Below are 16,098 nucleotides of genomic sequence, written 5' to 3' on the forward strand. Positions count from 1 at the left end.
GGGGGGGGGTCGGTTGACGATGTAATGGAGGAGCGATGCGTGGAGTATGAGAGGAGAGGAGAGGTGGAAAAAGGAGGAGAGGAGAGTGTGGCACTCCTGTCAGTTCAACCCATGAAGACTCGGCGGGGCTAGAAGTGGGGCAGGCAGCCTGTTGGGGGATGGCCAAGGAGCGTTTGGTGTGAATGAGAGCCTGAGCCCCGGAGCATGTGTCTTATTAAAGATGCTCTGAGGAGGTGTGGTGGGAGGGAGAGGAGTGGGGCTGCTTATAGAAGCTGGAGAAAGGTTCTGGACTCCTACGCGTGACAACACATCTGTCTGTGCCAGGACCTGCTGGGGAGAAAGAGAGAGGTGAGAAGAGAGAGACAAACACAGACATACAGAGAGAGAGACACACACACAGACAGACACAGAGACAGAGACAGAGACAGAGACAGACAGACAGACAGACAGACAGACAGACAGACAGACAGACAGACAGACAGACAGACAGACAGACAAACAAAGACAGACAGAGGTGAGAAGAGAGAGACAAACACAGACAGACAGAGAGAGAGACACACACACACACAGACAGACAGACAAAGACAGACAGACAGACAGACAGACAGACAGACAGACAGACAGACAGACAGACAGACAGACAGACAGACAGAAGACAGACAAACAAAAACAGACAAGCAGACAGACAGACAAAGACACAGACAGACAGACAGACAGACAGACAGACAGACAGACAGACAGACAGACAGACAGACAGACAGACAGACAGACAGACAGACAGACAAAGACAGACAGACAGACAGACAGACAGACAGACAGACAGACAGACAGACAGACAGACAGACAGACAGACAGACAAGCAGACAGACAGACAGACAGACAGACAGACAGACAGACAGACAGACAGACAGACAGACAGACAGACAGACAGACAGATGCGCTCTAAAACACCAAGCCATTAAGTTAGCATGTCAAGAGAAAATCCACCTCTTGGCCAAGACTGAAACAGATAAAAGATTTTGTAACAAGAACGGAAATTATATCAATTCCAACCATGTCAACCAACAGCGAACCAATGATAAGTACTGGAATTCAAAGACAGTAATTTGATTCCTCCGTTTTTTAAACTACTTTGAGGGAAAACGTATTGAAACATTTCCAAAGTACACAGTATTACATCTGATAAGTAAAAGACTTATTTAGGGCAATCAGCGTCCATTTGTCTTTTGACCTGAAATCAAAGCATAAGATAATGCACTTTCTTTCCAGATTTAAATGGACCTCAGTCATTTCCAAACTTTGAAATCGATGCAGATTCATTCAAATTATTAGCAGCTATGGCACAAAGAAACAAAATACCACAAATAGTTTTGGGTCGCTTGCTACACTTCCAGTTGCCTTTGGAGAAGAGAGTTGATTTGAAAAATATGTTTGCTCCATTCTTAAAATAAAAGAATGAAAAAAACACATAATAGTCCTTCTACAAACACTTGGAATGAACAGCCTTGTAACATTGGTGCAGAGATCTTCTCAGATAATGTCAAGCTATATTTACAGCTCTTGCACACGGAAGACATAAGGCATAGCTTGTCTGGAACAGTGCAAACAGGGTCTCCTACCCCAAGGGTGAAACAGCAAAACAAGGCCATATTTGGCTGTTGTACTTATTGTGGCTTGTGAATCATACAGAGTAGGCCTACAAAGACATTTGGGTGAGTTCTTAAAGAGCAACCTCCCCTAAAAAAACAACTTCTCATTTAGAAAACAGCCTATGTGGCATAGATATGAATCAGAAACATGTATTATACTGTCAAAATGTACTTAAAAGTGTAAATAGGATAATTTTGGTCATAGTCAGTCTTGACCAACACAGTTTTTATTTGATGTTTTTTACTTGTGGCCATCACAATATAAATGAAAGTTGGATTTGTTTCAATCCTGGTCACATGCCGACAGCTGGCAGCACACAAGTAATCATCAATACTGGGGGCAGCTAACTGCATGGTTGACTTTGGATATCCCTATGGGGCTAGTTAGGGACCATCAGGTAAATTACAAAATGTACATAGGACAATTTGTTAAAATTCCAATAGCTCCAAATTTCAATGACTTAAAAATCTCAAACCAACTATAAATTGTAGAAATTCATATACAAAATGAAAGCATTTAATGAAAAAAACTAAAAAGGTGTGCAAATATTGTCTCATTTACATTGTGTAATGTATTGACGGTCCCTAACTAGCCTCGGCGATAGGTTATCCAAAGTCAAACCAATTTTGCCACAGTTTCACACCAGCCGACTGAAGCCAATTGTCTAAATAATTTCGCTCTCACTTCCCACTTGCAAACAAACGCGAGACATGCACATCAATCCCCACCCTGAAACCAACTCGCGTTTGAATTCAGTCATGGCCGCTAGCATTTCTTAATGAACCAAATATAAAACGAGACCAAATCAGGAAGTGCAGACACCCTTTAACATTCCAAAAGGACCTACAATGTCCCTACAATACACTACAATGTCCCTAAACTGCACTATAATGTCCCTACAGTACACTACAATGTCCCTAAACTGCACTACAGCGTCCCTACAATACACTACAATGTCCCTAAACTGCACTACAACGTCCCTTCAATACATTACAATGTCCCTAAACTGCACTACTACGTCCCTACAATACACTGGAATGTCCCTAAACTGCACTACAACGTCCCTACAATACACTACAATGTCCCTAAACTGCACTACAATGTCCCTACAGTACACTACAATGTCCCTAAACTGCACTACAGTGTCCCTACAATACACTACAATGTCCCTAAACTGCACTACAACGTCCATACAATACATTACAATGTCCCTAAACTGCACTACTACGTCCCTACAATACACTGGAATGTCCCTAAACTGCACTACAACGTCCCTACAATACACTACAATGTCCCTAAACTGCACTACAACGTCCCTACAATACACTACAATGTCCCTACAATACACTACAATGTCCCTAAACTGCACTACAATGTCCCTACAATACACTACAATGTAAACCTATAATCAAACCTGCAAGAATCCCAGCTAGATCTTACCATGCTTGTCTTACATTACTGCTACAACCCAGCAAGGCAGTTTAGCCTCCAATTCTGACCCTAAACTCAAGTGGCTGCTCAAGGAATCCAGATAAATGACAAAAAAAAGAGAGTAATCCAGTGAACTCTGTAATAAACGAAGGAGGACTGGAATGAAAAATAACAAATCATTCATACACGTGTCATTAACTACACGGCAGAAAATGAATACAGATTCATAGCCAGTGTGGCTGAGATCGACCAGGCAGCCCCTTTCCAGTGAGCCCATTTGTGTAAAAATGTCTTGCTATTGTAAAACAATATTAATGTGAGCAGGGACAGTATTTAATTACAGGGTCTCGTCCATCATGTTGAAAAAGAGCGTCTCTCTGAGGGGAGTCTCTGAGATTAAGGGCCGCTGTCTGGGTCCCCTCTGTTGCGGCGAGTTAGTATGTGAAGAAGTCACATATAAACACACGCATTCATGCTATACACACACACACACATCACAACTCCTGCTAATAGACTCTTATTATGATTGCTATATACTGCACAATTTAAACACTTCCTCACCAAAACATGTGTAAATATTGGACTATAAATTGTGCCTTCCTGTATTATACTGTACTTATGCTAAAATATTTATTATATTCTACTGAGCCATTTACTTTATGTTCATATTCTTATATTTTATTATTTCTTATTGTTGTCACATTGTTGGGAAGGAACCTGTAAGTAAGCACTTTGTTGGACGATGTATACCATGTGTATCCTGTACATATGACTAATAAAACTTGAAACTTGAAAAACACACAAAGTAAAGAAGCTGAAACAGAACAACAACAAGCACAGGCTAACACACCACAGCAGCATACAGTATCGCACATACTGTGGTACACATGAATACGGACAAACAGTTTGACACGCTAAATACTCCTCTAGGGAGACTGCCTTGCCAAGCCATGTCAAAGATCTCAGTTAACCAGCTTAAGAGGATCTTGGGTTCTGAGAATATGAAATATACTTACTCTGAGAATTACAACCTAACAAGGATAAAGAGTGGGACTTCTTTATCTCCAAAAACACCCGCACACCCACCTGCACCCCAGCTTTCTCCGCTGTTGCTGCCCGGGTTTATTTGCGTTTTGAGGTGAATATTAGACACATTTCTTCAACAAATCCCCCTATATTTACCGTCAAGAGCCAGAAACGCTAAGGTTTGCTAATTGAGAAGGATGCTTTGAGAGCGAGGAGGACATGTCCTGGACCAGGGGAATGAACAACCTAGAACAACACGTCTAGACAAGGGCTGAGTAATTTAGGAGATGTGCCAGAGACGGTTTCACACCAAAATCCGCCTACGACTCTTTACTACCTGCCACTCTGTCCCATCCATCCATATCAGACCTTTATATTACAGCGTGGCAATAAGCCTAGAAGTGGCAATGGACTACTCCTACTCAGAGAGAGAGAGTGTAGTGTGTGAGAGAGCGAGCGAGCGAGAGAGATATGATGAAGAAAGACAAAATAGTTGAAAATATTGATAAGAAAGCAAGGCAGATCAAGAGCAAGATGGGCACAAAACTCACAACATGACAACATAAGTGTCATCCTTCCACATGACAGCTGACCTGTCCTCTGGATATGAGGAACATCTCACTGACCTGCTCTGGGGTCACAGTGGCACTTCTTGACAGTTTTCTATGTGCTCTGTCTCGGTTCCCTCATCCATTAAACAGACACAAGCACTGTGTCCCCTTCTTCACAGCCGGCTCCATTCATCTGAATGGAACTGAACTCCCTCATCAAATAGTCAGGAGATTAAATTGCCCTGCTCTGTAAGTCCTTTTGATGAATCAATTATTAAATCAGGAAGGCTCCAGTGAAAGGGAGCTCCCGCTCTGGGAATTTGTTGAAAGTGAGAAAGTGCCACTACACAGAGCTCAGAGTCAGAAACCTAGCCTACCGATGAACCCGTCAAAATAAAGTAATTTAGATCTCAGAGGCCTAATTCACTGGCTGATGTGGTAGGAGTAGTACAAGAAAATGTACGCTCAGTAAAGCAATAATGGAGTGACACTGTATCATACTCTACTCCAATCAAAAATCAGGACTGTCTGCATACCCTAATGTAAATTAAGTTAATTCAACAACATTAAAGAGACCAAAAGTGTGTTCAAATAGTCCTGTTTATTATGGTTAGCCAAAACCAATGTTCTGATTGTGACTCCCAGAACATTGTACATTTTGGGGTACTAAAATTGACTTGGACTGAATTAGGTGCAGGAACTCAGCAATACTTTTGAGCTAATAATACTATTCTATAACAGGTGCAAGAACTCAAGCAATAGAAAATCAGAGGTGCCGGTACCAAGTTCCGTTGAGCTCCTGCCCAAATCAAGCACTGCTTATACTGTAGAATCATGAAGCCAAAACAGCCATCTCCACTGTCAACTTCTATGTAAAAAATGTTTAAATAAAAATCTCCCTAAACTGCACGTAAATCCAGCAATATTTCAAAAAGCTGTCTTTAGCTTTCTATTGTATTTAGCTATTTTAAAGCTGCACTATGTAACTTTTTGGGCCACCCAACCAAATTCACATAGAAATATGAGTTCTAGCTATCATCAAGTCTAAGAAGCGGTGGATCTGTTCTATGTGCGCCATGTCTATGCTTCCTGTTCTTAAGTTTAGTTTTTGCATCTTTTACTTTAGATGGCTGAAAATACAATATTTTAGGTTATGGAAAATATATTTCACAGAGGTTTAGATGGTACAATGATTCTCTACACTATACTTGCTTGTTTTGTCACATAAACTGAAATTAGGTGAACTATTAGAATTTTAGCAACCAGGAAATGGCAGAGAGATTTCTGCATAGTGCATCTTTAAACTCAGAACACTAGCAGTTGCAATCACCAGCAAGTGTGAGTGAGACAATGAAAAAGACCAGAGCAGTAAACAGGCCATAAACACAACTGGTGGTAAAGCACTGAATAAAGTAAGAGTACACACAAACGTTTCGTTCCACTCCCACATTTCATTCCCTGTCCTCCCCAGGACCGCCACAAGCTGCATTGCCTTCCTCTGCTTCCACACAGGCACAGGGAAACAACAACAAAAACTGTGGCAGCCAACAGAGCCTGCTCTGGTGCTACTTATGGACTCCAACACACCTCCTATCCTCCTGTTTTTGTAATATAATGAAATTACTGCTAGGTGGTGCCTGCCACATGGGCACCGAATGGAGAGATTGGCTCCAGTGTAAGGGCTTTTAACTGGGCCTTTTTATTTCCATTCAGATCCAGATTATTTGGTTCAACAACTGCAGGCAGCGAAGAAACAGGAAAGTTATGTGCACTTTCACCCAGGTATACAGTACATCAATGTTTGATTTACTTTTATTTTCTTATACTCCCATCTCTGCCTCCGGGCTGTAAGCTCTCGTCGCATTAGCCAAACCCGCCCACAGGTCGATGATAGGGGAGACAAACACGCTGGCCAGCTGCCTTGAGACAACAGTCCAGCATTAACAGAGAGGGGTAGAGACAGAGAGAGTCTGCTGTTTGCTGATGATCTGATGCTTCTGTCCCCAACCAAGGAGGGCCTACAGCAGCACCTAGATCTTCTGCACAGATTATGTCAGACCTGGCCCCTGACCGTAAATCTCAGTAAGATATGGTGGTCCAAAAAAGGTCCAGTTGCCAGGACCACAAATATACATTTAATCTGGACAACGTTGCTCTAGAGCACACAAAAATATATACCTACCTCGATCTAAACATCAGCACCACAGGTAACTTCCACAAACATGTGAACGATCTGAAACACAAGGCAAGAAGGGCCTTCTACACCACACCATTAATTAGGCCAATACCCGCTAATTATCATAATTCAGAAAAGAGCTGTTAAATTCCACAACTACCTAAAAGGAAGCAATTACCAAACCTTCCATAACAAAGCCATCACCTACAGAGAGATTAACGTAGAGAAGTGTCTCCTAAGCAAGCTGGTACTGTGGCTCTGTTCACAAACAGACACCACAGAGCCCCAGGACAGCAACACAATTAGACAGTGAAAAAATGTATATGATAATTACTTGACACATTGGAAAGAATTGACCAAAAGCAAAGCAAACTGGAATGCTATTTGGCCTTAAACAGAGAGTACAAAGTGGCAGAATAGCAGACCACTGTGACTGACTCAAAATTGAGGAAAGCTTTGATTGTGTACAGACTCAATGAGCATAGCCTTGCTATTGAGAGGCTGCCATTGGCAGACCTGGCACTCAAGAGAAGACAGGCTATGTGCACCCTACCCACAAAATGAGGTGGAAACTGAGCTGCACTTCCTAACCTCCTGTCAAATGTATGACCATATTAGAGACACATATAGTGCCTTTGTTATGTTACAGCCTTATTCTACAATGATTTAAATTAAACAATTTCCTCAGCAATCTACACACAATACCCCATAATGACAAGACAAAAACAGGTTTTTAGAAATAAATATTAGCAAATTTATTAAAAACAAAAAACAGAAATTCTTGATTTACATAAGTATTCAGACCCTTTGCTATGAGACTCGAAATTGAGCTCAGGTGCATCCTGTTTCCATTGATCATCCTCGAGATGTTTCCACCTGTGGTAATTTAAATTGATTGGACATGATTTGGAAAAGGCACACACCTGTCTACATAAGGTCCCACAGTTGACAGTGCATGTCAGAGTAAAAACAAAGCCATGAGGTTGAAGGAATTGTACGTAGAGCTTCAAGACAGGATTGTGTCCAGGCACAGATCTTGGGAAGGGTACCAAACATTTCTGTAGCATTGAAGGTCACCAAGGACACAGTGGCCTCCATAAATTTTAAATGGAAGAAGTTTGGAACCTGCAAGACTCTTCCTAGAGCTGGTCGCCCGGCCAGACTGAGCAATCTGGGGAGGGCCTTGATCAGGGAGTTGACCATGAACCTCTCCTTTCTCTCTCTCCCTCTGTGGAGATGGGAGAACCTTCCAGAAGGACAACCATCTCTGCAACACTCCACCAATCAGGCCTTTATGGTAGAGTGGCCAGGCTGAAGCCACTCTTCACTAAAAGGCACATGACAGCAAGCTAGGAGTTTGACAAAAGGCACCTAAAGTCTCTTAGACCATGAGAAAAAAGATGATCTGGTCCGATGAAACCAAGATTGAGGTCTTTGGGCTGAATGCCAAGCGTCACGTCTGGAGGCAGTGGTGGAAAAAGTACCCAATTGTCACACTTGAGTAAAAGTAAAAATACCTTAATAGAAAATGACTCAAGTAAAAGTGAAAGTCAACTAGTAAAATGCTACTTGAGTAAAAGTCCAAAAGTATTTGGCTTTAAATATATTTAAGTATCAAAAGTAAATGTAATTGATAAAATGTACTTAAGTATCAAAAGTGAAAGTATATATTATTTCAAATTCCTTATTTTACCCAAACCAGGCGGCACGATTTTCTTGTTTTTTGTCTTTTATGGATAGCCAGGGGCACACTTCAACACTCAGACATAAATTACAAACAAAGCATTTGTGTTTAATTAATCTACCAGATCGGGTAGTAGGGATGACCAGGGATGTTCTCTTGATAAGCGTGTGAATTGGACCATTTTCCTGTCCTGCTAAGCATTCAATTGTAACAAGTAATTTGGGGTGTCAGTGAAAATGTATGGAGCAAAAAGGACATTATTTTAAAAAGTAAAAAAAAGAAAAAATTAAATACCAAAAAAAAAAAATACTTAAGTAGTACTTTAAAGTATTTTTAAGTGGTACTTTACACCACTGTCTGGAGGAAATCTGGCACCATCCCTACGGTGAATCATGGTGGTGGCAGTATCATGTTGTGGGGATGTTTTTCAGCGACAGGGACTGGGAGACTAGTCACGATCGAGCAAAGATGAACAGAGCAAATTACAGAGAGATCCTTGATGAAAACCTGCTCCAGAGCGCTCAGGACCTTAGACTAGGGCGAAGGTTCACCTTTCAACAGAACAACGACCCTAAGCACACAGCCAAGACAACGCAGGAGTGGCTTTGGGATATGTCTCTGAATGTCCTTGAGTGACTCAGCCAGAGCCCGGACTTAAACCTGATCGAACATCCAACCTGACGGAGCTTGAGAGGATCTGCACAGAAGAATGGAAGAGACTCCCCAAATACAGGTGTGCCAAGCTTGTAGTGTCATACTCAAGACTGTAATTGCTGCCAAAGATGCTTCAACAAAGTACTGAGTAAAGGGTCTGAATATGAATGTACATTTGATATTTCAGATGTTTATTTTTAATAAATTAGCAACAATCTCTAAAAATCCATTATTGCTTTGTCATTATGGGGTATTGTGTGTAGATTGATGAGGGACACAACAATTTCATCAAGTTTAGAATAAGGCTGTAACCTAACAAAATGTGGGAAAAGTCAAGAGATCCGAATACTTTCCGAAGGCACTGTATTTCCTTCAGATTACACAGACCCACAAATAATTAAAAAACAAATTCAATTTGATAAAATACCACAGTGTGCCATCACAGCAGCTAGATTTGTGACCTGTTACCACAAGAAAAGGGCAACAAGTGAAGAATAAACACCATTGTAAATACATCCCATATTTATGTTTATTTATTTTCCCTTTTGTAATTTAACTATTTGCACATAGTTATAACACTGTACATAGCCATAATAAGACATTTTAAATGTTATGAGTGTAAACTATTATGAGTGCAATGTATATAGTTCTTTTTTATTGTTTATTTCACTTTTATTTATCTATTTCACTTGCTTTGGCAATGTAAACATGTGTTTCCCGTTCCAATAAAGCCCTTCGAATTTAATTTAATTGAGAGAGTGAGTGAGGAGAGTAGAGCGAAAGGAAGAGTGAAGGAGAGAGGCAATGATGGTGAGGAAATAGGTGGTAGGAAGGCGTTATCAGTAGTCACTCTCCTTCATGTTCTAGGCCCCATAGACTGCTCAGCACCATTGACACTCTCTAATCTAAAGCAGCAGGTAGTAGTAGCACCATGCAGGGCATCTGCATGTGCACGTGTGCCGAAAAACACCTGGCTCTGCCACTGGAATGCTTCAGGAGCCTCCACAGCCCATTATTGGTAATCACTTCCTGTGCAGGGAAAGCTGGGTAAAATGTGCTACACATGTAGACTACAACACTATAGGACTGCCTGCTATGTACTGTACAGTAGATCTCTCTCCTTCCTTCCTTCCTCCTCCACCTCCTTGTCTGATCTCTCCCACTGAGTTGTACAAGGAGGAGAATTCCTCTGTGTTCCCAGCACCACCCTGCTCTTTCAAACGCACCCATAGTCTATGGGGCGCCAGCAGTCAGGGTTAGCCACGCTGTCTGTCTGCATGCCGCACATGCTAGCACACCATGCTAACTTACAGCTGCCTACATTGGTCTTCTGAGGAGAAAGGCAAATCTATTGGAGATCCCCACCTGCCCCAGTCCACTCCAGCATCTCTCTCTCCCATAATCTCGGTCTCCAATTGTCTGTCTCCCTCCTGCTTATCAATCTCTTTTTAAAGCGGAACTCAAGTGGTCAGTGTTAATGTCAGACTGGTGGAGAAGCGGACAGAGACAGACAGATACAGACAGAAAACCGGAGAGAAAGAAAGAGAGCAAGAACGAGAGAGTGAGAACAAGAGAGCAAGAAGGAAAGTGAGCGAGAGGGAGGGATAAATGGAGCCAGTGCTGTTTTAATTAACTGCTAAATTGCTGCTGCAACATGTGGAGTGCCAAAATAAATTTCTGCACACTCTATTCCCTAAATATGCTTGAAAAGCGACCAGCAGAAGAAAAAAGCATGCCTTCATACAATCAGGGCACCCCTAATGGATACAAACGGAGGCATTTAGGATGTCTCAAATTTCAGATTTTTTTCTCCAGAAAAAGTGATATAAATATGTTTTATTAAATATCATGGGGTTCCTTATGCACACAGGTTACTGAAAAGGAGATGATTCCTCTTCCGACATTGCATTTTTGAATGTTAATGACAGTAACATATTTTTCAGACAAATTTTTTTTTTCCTGACACTTACCTGGTTCTACAAAATAACAGCAAATTACATAATGTTGCATTTCACAAAATAAAACAAGATCAATTTCAATGTCACTGACATTTAAAAAGTTGAATACTAAAATAATTCAATAATGAAAAAACCTAATAATAATAAAAAATAATAATAACACCTCAAAAATACTTTCATTTTTACCATTAAATGAGGGTTGTTTATTAGAGGTAAGCCTATTATTCGGCATTAATTAAAAGTTAATTAAGCCATAGTAGGCTAATAGGCTAGCCTAAAAAAATAAGTAATTTATTTCCCATATTACTCAAACGAATTACAGAGCTCTAAACTATTCCAAAATGCACTATCAGTTTCCAGTCATACATAATCCATAGCAGAATAACAGCTTGGAAATTCGACCTACCTGTGCATTGCAAACCTCTTATGGTGAGATCCAGTGAGTTGTCGGGTCTCAATTTCCTTTTTATAAGGGAAAATTCGTAACTTGTTTGGTTTCAAAAGAACTCCTCCTACATGACCCCTTCACATGAGATGATAAAGAGATATTAGATCATTATAGAGAAACAAATCATTCCCTTTGTTGTATTTTATCAGTTGGCAATTTATGTTGCCATCAAACATTTGGGCTCTCCGTGTGCATTATTTATGGAAATTTAAAAATCTGCAACTCATTTCAAATAAAATGAGAAACTAATCTTTCAAATGCAATCCGCCGAAAAAATGTTTGTATAACTTTTGCTATTTCTTTCAGTCAGCGCAGTTATTTATAAGAAGGCTCGTGCTAGTAAATCACTCACTTGATGCAATTTCCACATAAATCCAATTTTAAGCGTCGGAAACCTTCCAACTCAGACAAGTCATTCACAATCCTGGGGTATTTGCATCCAACCCCATCTAGTGCAGGAGACTCCGCATGCATGATGTTGAGTTGGCCCCACCCCTCAAACTCACACAGACTGCGAGACGAAAAACCAGAGGTGGAACAGTTGGGTTGTGCTGTGCTGTTTGTTTATATCAACAAATCTGGTTAAATACCATTAGTTCTAATCTGTGCTGTAATGAAGCACGAAAAAAATACCCGTAACTTTCGGCCATCAAGCCTTGCCCAGCTGGATTGGTTTACCCTTAAAGTGAGGCATTTAAATTAGGTATATTACGACAACTGATAGGCTACAATCTTATTTTACGGGCCAAACGACTTTTCTAATTATAATATTTTTCTACCTAAGAAAATATATTTTGACCTTGCATTTAAATACATCATCCTCAGTGGCTGTGCATAGGTCTAGTCATTTTTACTGACAACTAGGCCTACACTAATAAGATGATTGAATCTATTTGATTATGCATATCTCTCCTTGACAGGTGTTTCCTGCCAGCGCGCGAACGTGTAGTTTTGGCGCAGTGTAAGGCCGGTGCAAAGGATGCAAAAGAAAGGTAGACTTTGCCCAAATCGATATCACCATTCAAATGTTGAGTTAGCGGTTTGTTTCTATTTTTTTACATTTGGCCATATTTGTGGTAGGCTAATATTAACTGGCAGTTGGAATTGTTAAATTAAATAGTATTGACTTGAGGTAAAAACGTTTGGTTGCTACAGTAGGTAGGCTATGCCATTACTATCCTAAAATCCTACTAGAGTACATACAGTACTGTATGACTTTGAGGGGGAACCTTTCTACTCATAGCCTTTAGGCTGTACAGGATACAAAAGTTGTAACTTACCGAAAGTGCTACCTTTCTTTTATTATCTAGGATAGTAGCCAAAATATATCGTCCATGGTGGTTGTGCATCTGTCATTTTATTTGCAGTAGCTGATAACACTAACACTCCTTGACAGGTGCTTGCCGCCATGTGTGCAAAAGAAGAGCGCGAGAACTGGACGTGTTGGCGCCATGTGCGAACAAGGTGAAAAATGCCAAACAAATAATGTTGTCTTTTATATGTCGAAGTATGTTTGATTCTTTTGAAGTGTCCAGTTTTGCTGAAGTAATATTGATTTCCAACAGTGTCATACTTGAGTAAAAGTAAAGATACCAAAAGAAAATGACTCTAGTAAAAGTGAAAGTCACCCAGTAAAATACTACTTGAGTAAAAGTCTAAAAGTATTTGGTTTTAAATATACTTAAGTATCAAAGTACATGTAATTACCAAAATATACTTAAGTATCAAAGGTAAAAAAATATATATAAATCATTGCACATTCCTTATATTAAGCAAACCAGAAGGCATGATATTCTTGTTTTATTTCATTTATGGATAGCCAGGGCACAATCCAACATTTAGGGAGTCTACCAGATCCAAGGTAGTAGGGATGACCAGGGATGTTCTCTCGAGAAGTGTGTGAATTTGACAATTTTCTTGTGTCTTGCTAAGCATTCGGAATGTAAGGAGTACTTTTGGGTGTCAGGGAAAATGTATGGAGTAAAAAGTACATTATTTCTTTAGGAATGTAGTGGAGTAAAAGTAGTCAAACATAAATAGTAAAGTAAAGTACAGATACCCCCAAAAGTGACTTTTAAATAAGTACTTTACACCACTGATTGCCAATCATTATCTTAAATGAACTGTCCTTGTCTTTAGATAGAAAAAAAGGCAAGGAGGGGTGGAAGCAACTGCTACATGGGCATGACTAGGACATACAGTAAGACTTCGAAGAGCAAGGTTAGTTCACCATAGGGCGACGCACAATTGGCCCAGTGTCGTCCGTTTTGGTCGGTGTAGGCTGTCATTGTAAATAAGAATTTGTTCTTAACTGACTTGCCTAGTTAAATAAAGGTTAAATAAATAAATAAAATACAATTCAAATTATCTGCCTATTCTAATATGGTCTAAAAGTACTACCTTTTCTAATGTTCAATAACTTATTTAAAACCACCTGTTTTGCATAAGGTTATCGAACTGTGACAGAAGGGGCATTATTAAATGTAGGCTATACTGTGTGGGCCAGTAGGCAGAGTGGTCCTGGAGTCATAGCAAATGTTGAATAAGCCATTGAGTTCCCAAAATGTTGCACTTATTTTCATGAACAATAATCAACCTAGTCAGAGAGCAAGATAAACACCATTTCAACAGAAACGTTGCAAGTATTATATATACCTCCAAAACCCTGGGCCCTTTTAAACTAAATATGGTGTACTTCGGTCATGTATATCTTAACGCTCCCCACATATTTCCTTCCTACCACCTCTCCATTTTGCAGAGGGGCAAGGTCCAGAGTGTGTGCTATTCACTAATAAGGAGCAGGAAAGTTTTCTAATGAGTTTTGGCCCACCAATCCACCTAAAGAGATGATGTATTATTTACACCAGAACTGGCCTCATATAAACCAATCTTGCATGACATGGAATGATCATGCTTAAAGTGTTGTTTAGTAATAGGAAACTCATAGTTCCATCAATCTCTCTCTTGCTCTCGCTCTCCCGCTCTCTTTCCCAGTGATGAATAACAGTCAGCACACTTGTTTCTCAAGTGTTGCAGAATGTTTAGATACCAAAATTGTTTAGATACCCGTCAAATCAACCAGAGTATTTGTGCCAATAGAACAAGAGAATGAGAGTGAGAGTAGAGAGAAATGACAAGCGTAGAAGAAATGACAAGCTTAGTAAGCTTCTGCACTGACAGTATACATTGTGTAGAAAACATTAAGACCACCTTCCAAATATTGAGTTGCCCCCCCCCACCCCAATGTTGAATCCACTGCTTCCCACAGTTGTTTCAAGTTGGCTGTATGTCCTTTGGGTGGTGGACCATTCCTGATACACATGGGAAACTGTTGAGCGTTAAAAAAAAACAGCAGCACTGCAGTTCTTGATACAAACCGATGCGCCTAGCACTTACCATACCACGTTCAAAGGCATTTAAATATTTTGTTTTGCCCATTCACCCTCTGAATGGCACACACACAATCCATGTCTCAATTGTCTCAAGGCATAAAAATCCTTCTTTAACCTGTCTCCTCCCCTTCATCTACACTGATTGAAGTACATTTAACAAGTAAGATCAATAAGGGATCATAGATTTCGCCTGGATTCACCTGGTCAGTCTATGTCATGGAAATAAGAGGTATTCTTAATGTTTTGTACACTCAGTGTATGTTAAATTAACATCAATCTCAAAACAGTTTATATTTCCTCATAATCCAACAGGGGGCCATAAACAGCAATTCCTGGAGATTCTTCAGATCAGTGATCCTTGTAAACTGTGAATTTTGTCTCCTTTTCGTTGGGGCTCAAACCACAATATGTGAGACAACTTACAGTTTATAAATCGCTTTGGTACTATTTTTACATATATGTGGTGAATTGTTTTACTCTTAGTACAAAACTCCAAACTGGTAACACTTGTAACACAGCCAGTCTTACAATCAAAACCTTTCATTGTGCATTCATTTTGTTTGTAGACATCTTTCACCACACAACCATTGATCCAAAATACAAGTTTACTGTGAAATATAATGAGTACATTGGTTTATTCACCAAAACACAACCTAATGATATCTTCTCAATGTAGTTATTTTAACAACCAGTTAATCCAATAGCAAAAAAAATGTAAGATACGTTTAAAAATTGCGTTTTGAATGGCGTATGCTACAGTACTGTAAATTACAGTACATTACACTGTTTTCACATTAGGCAATAGACTTACAATACCCATTAAAATGGACCCTGAAGGAGGGTGGTACACTCATACGGACTGTCTTGAGCATTTGGCATTAGGTTCTCATTGAAATGGAGGTAAATATCCTCATTGTTCATGCATCTGGGGAAAAACCTTTTGGCATGGCGAATCCAAGCCTAACATAGGTCTGGATTGAAATAATTTCATGCCTCATTGATGGTCCGCTCATGGGGATGGCAATTATACATTTTTTCAATCAATCAATCAAATGTATTTATAAAGCCCTTTTTACATCAGCAGTTGTCGGGGTGGCAGGGTAGCCTAGTAGTTAGAGTATTGGACTA

The 16,098-nt window shown here is 40.1% G+C and overlaps 1 long non-coding RNA gene across 2 annotated transcripts; it reads right to left on the bottom strand.

The window, feature by feature from the left end:
- Window positions 1-6: 6 nt before the first annotated feature.
- Window positions 7-12,059, bottom strand: LOC135559651 (uncharacterized). Of its 2 annotated transcripts, none has more exons than XR_010458469.1 (3): window positions 11,931-12,059; window positions 11,537-11,653; window positions 7-327 (listed from the first exon to the last, which is right to left on the bottom strand). It is a non-coding gene; the product is annotated as an uncharacterized LOC135559651 (long non-coding RNA). The 2 variants fall into 2 exon arrangements; XR_010458470.1 differs by having other exon boundaries at window positions 7-330.
- Window positions 12,060-16,098: the final 4,039 nt, after the last annotated feature.

The sequence above is a fragment of the Oncorhynchus nerka genome, linkage group LG14, assembly GCF_034236695.1.
Source record: "Oncorhynchus nerka isolate Pitt River linkage group LG14, Oner_Uvic_2.0, whole genome shotgun sequence".
NCBI lineage: Eukaryota > Metazoa > Chordata > Actinopteri > Salmoniformes > Salmonidae > Oncorhynchus > Oncorhynchus nerka.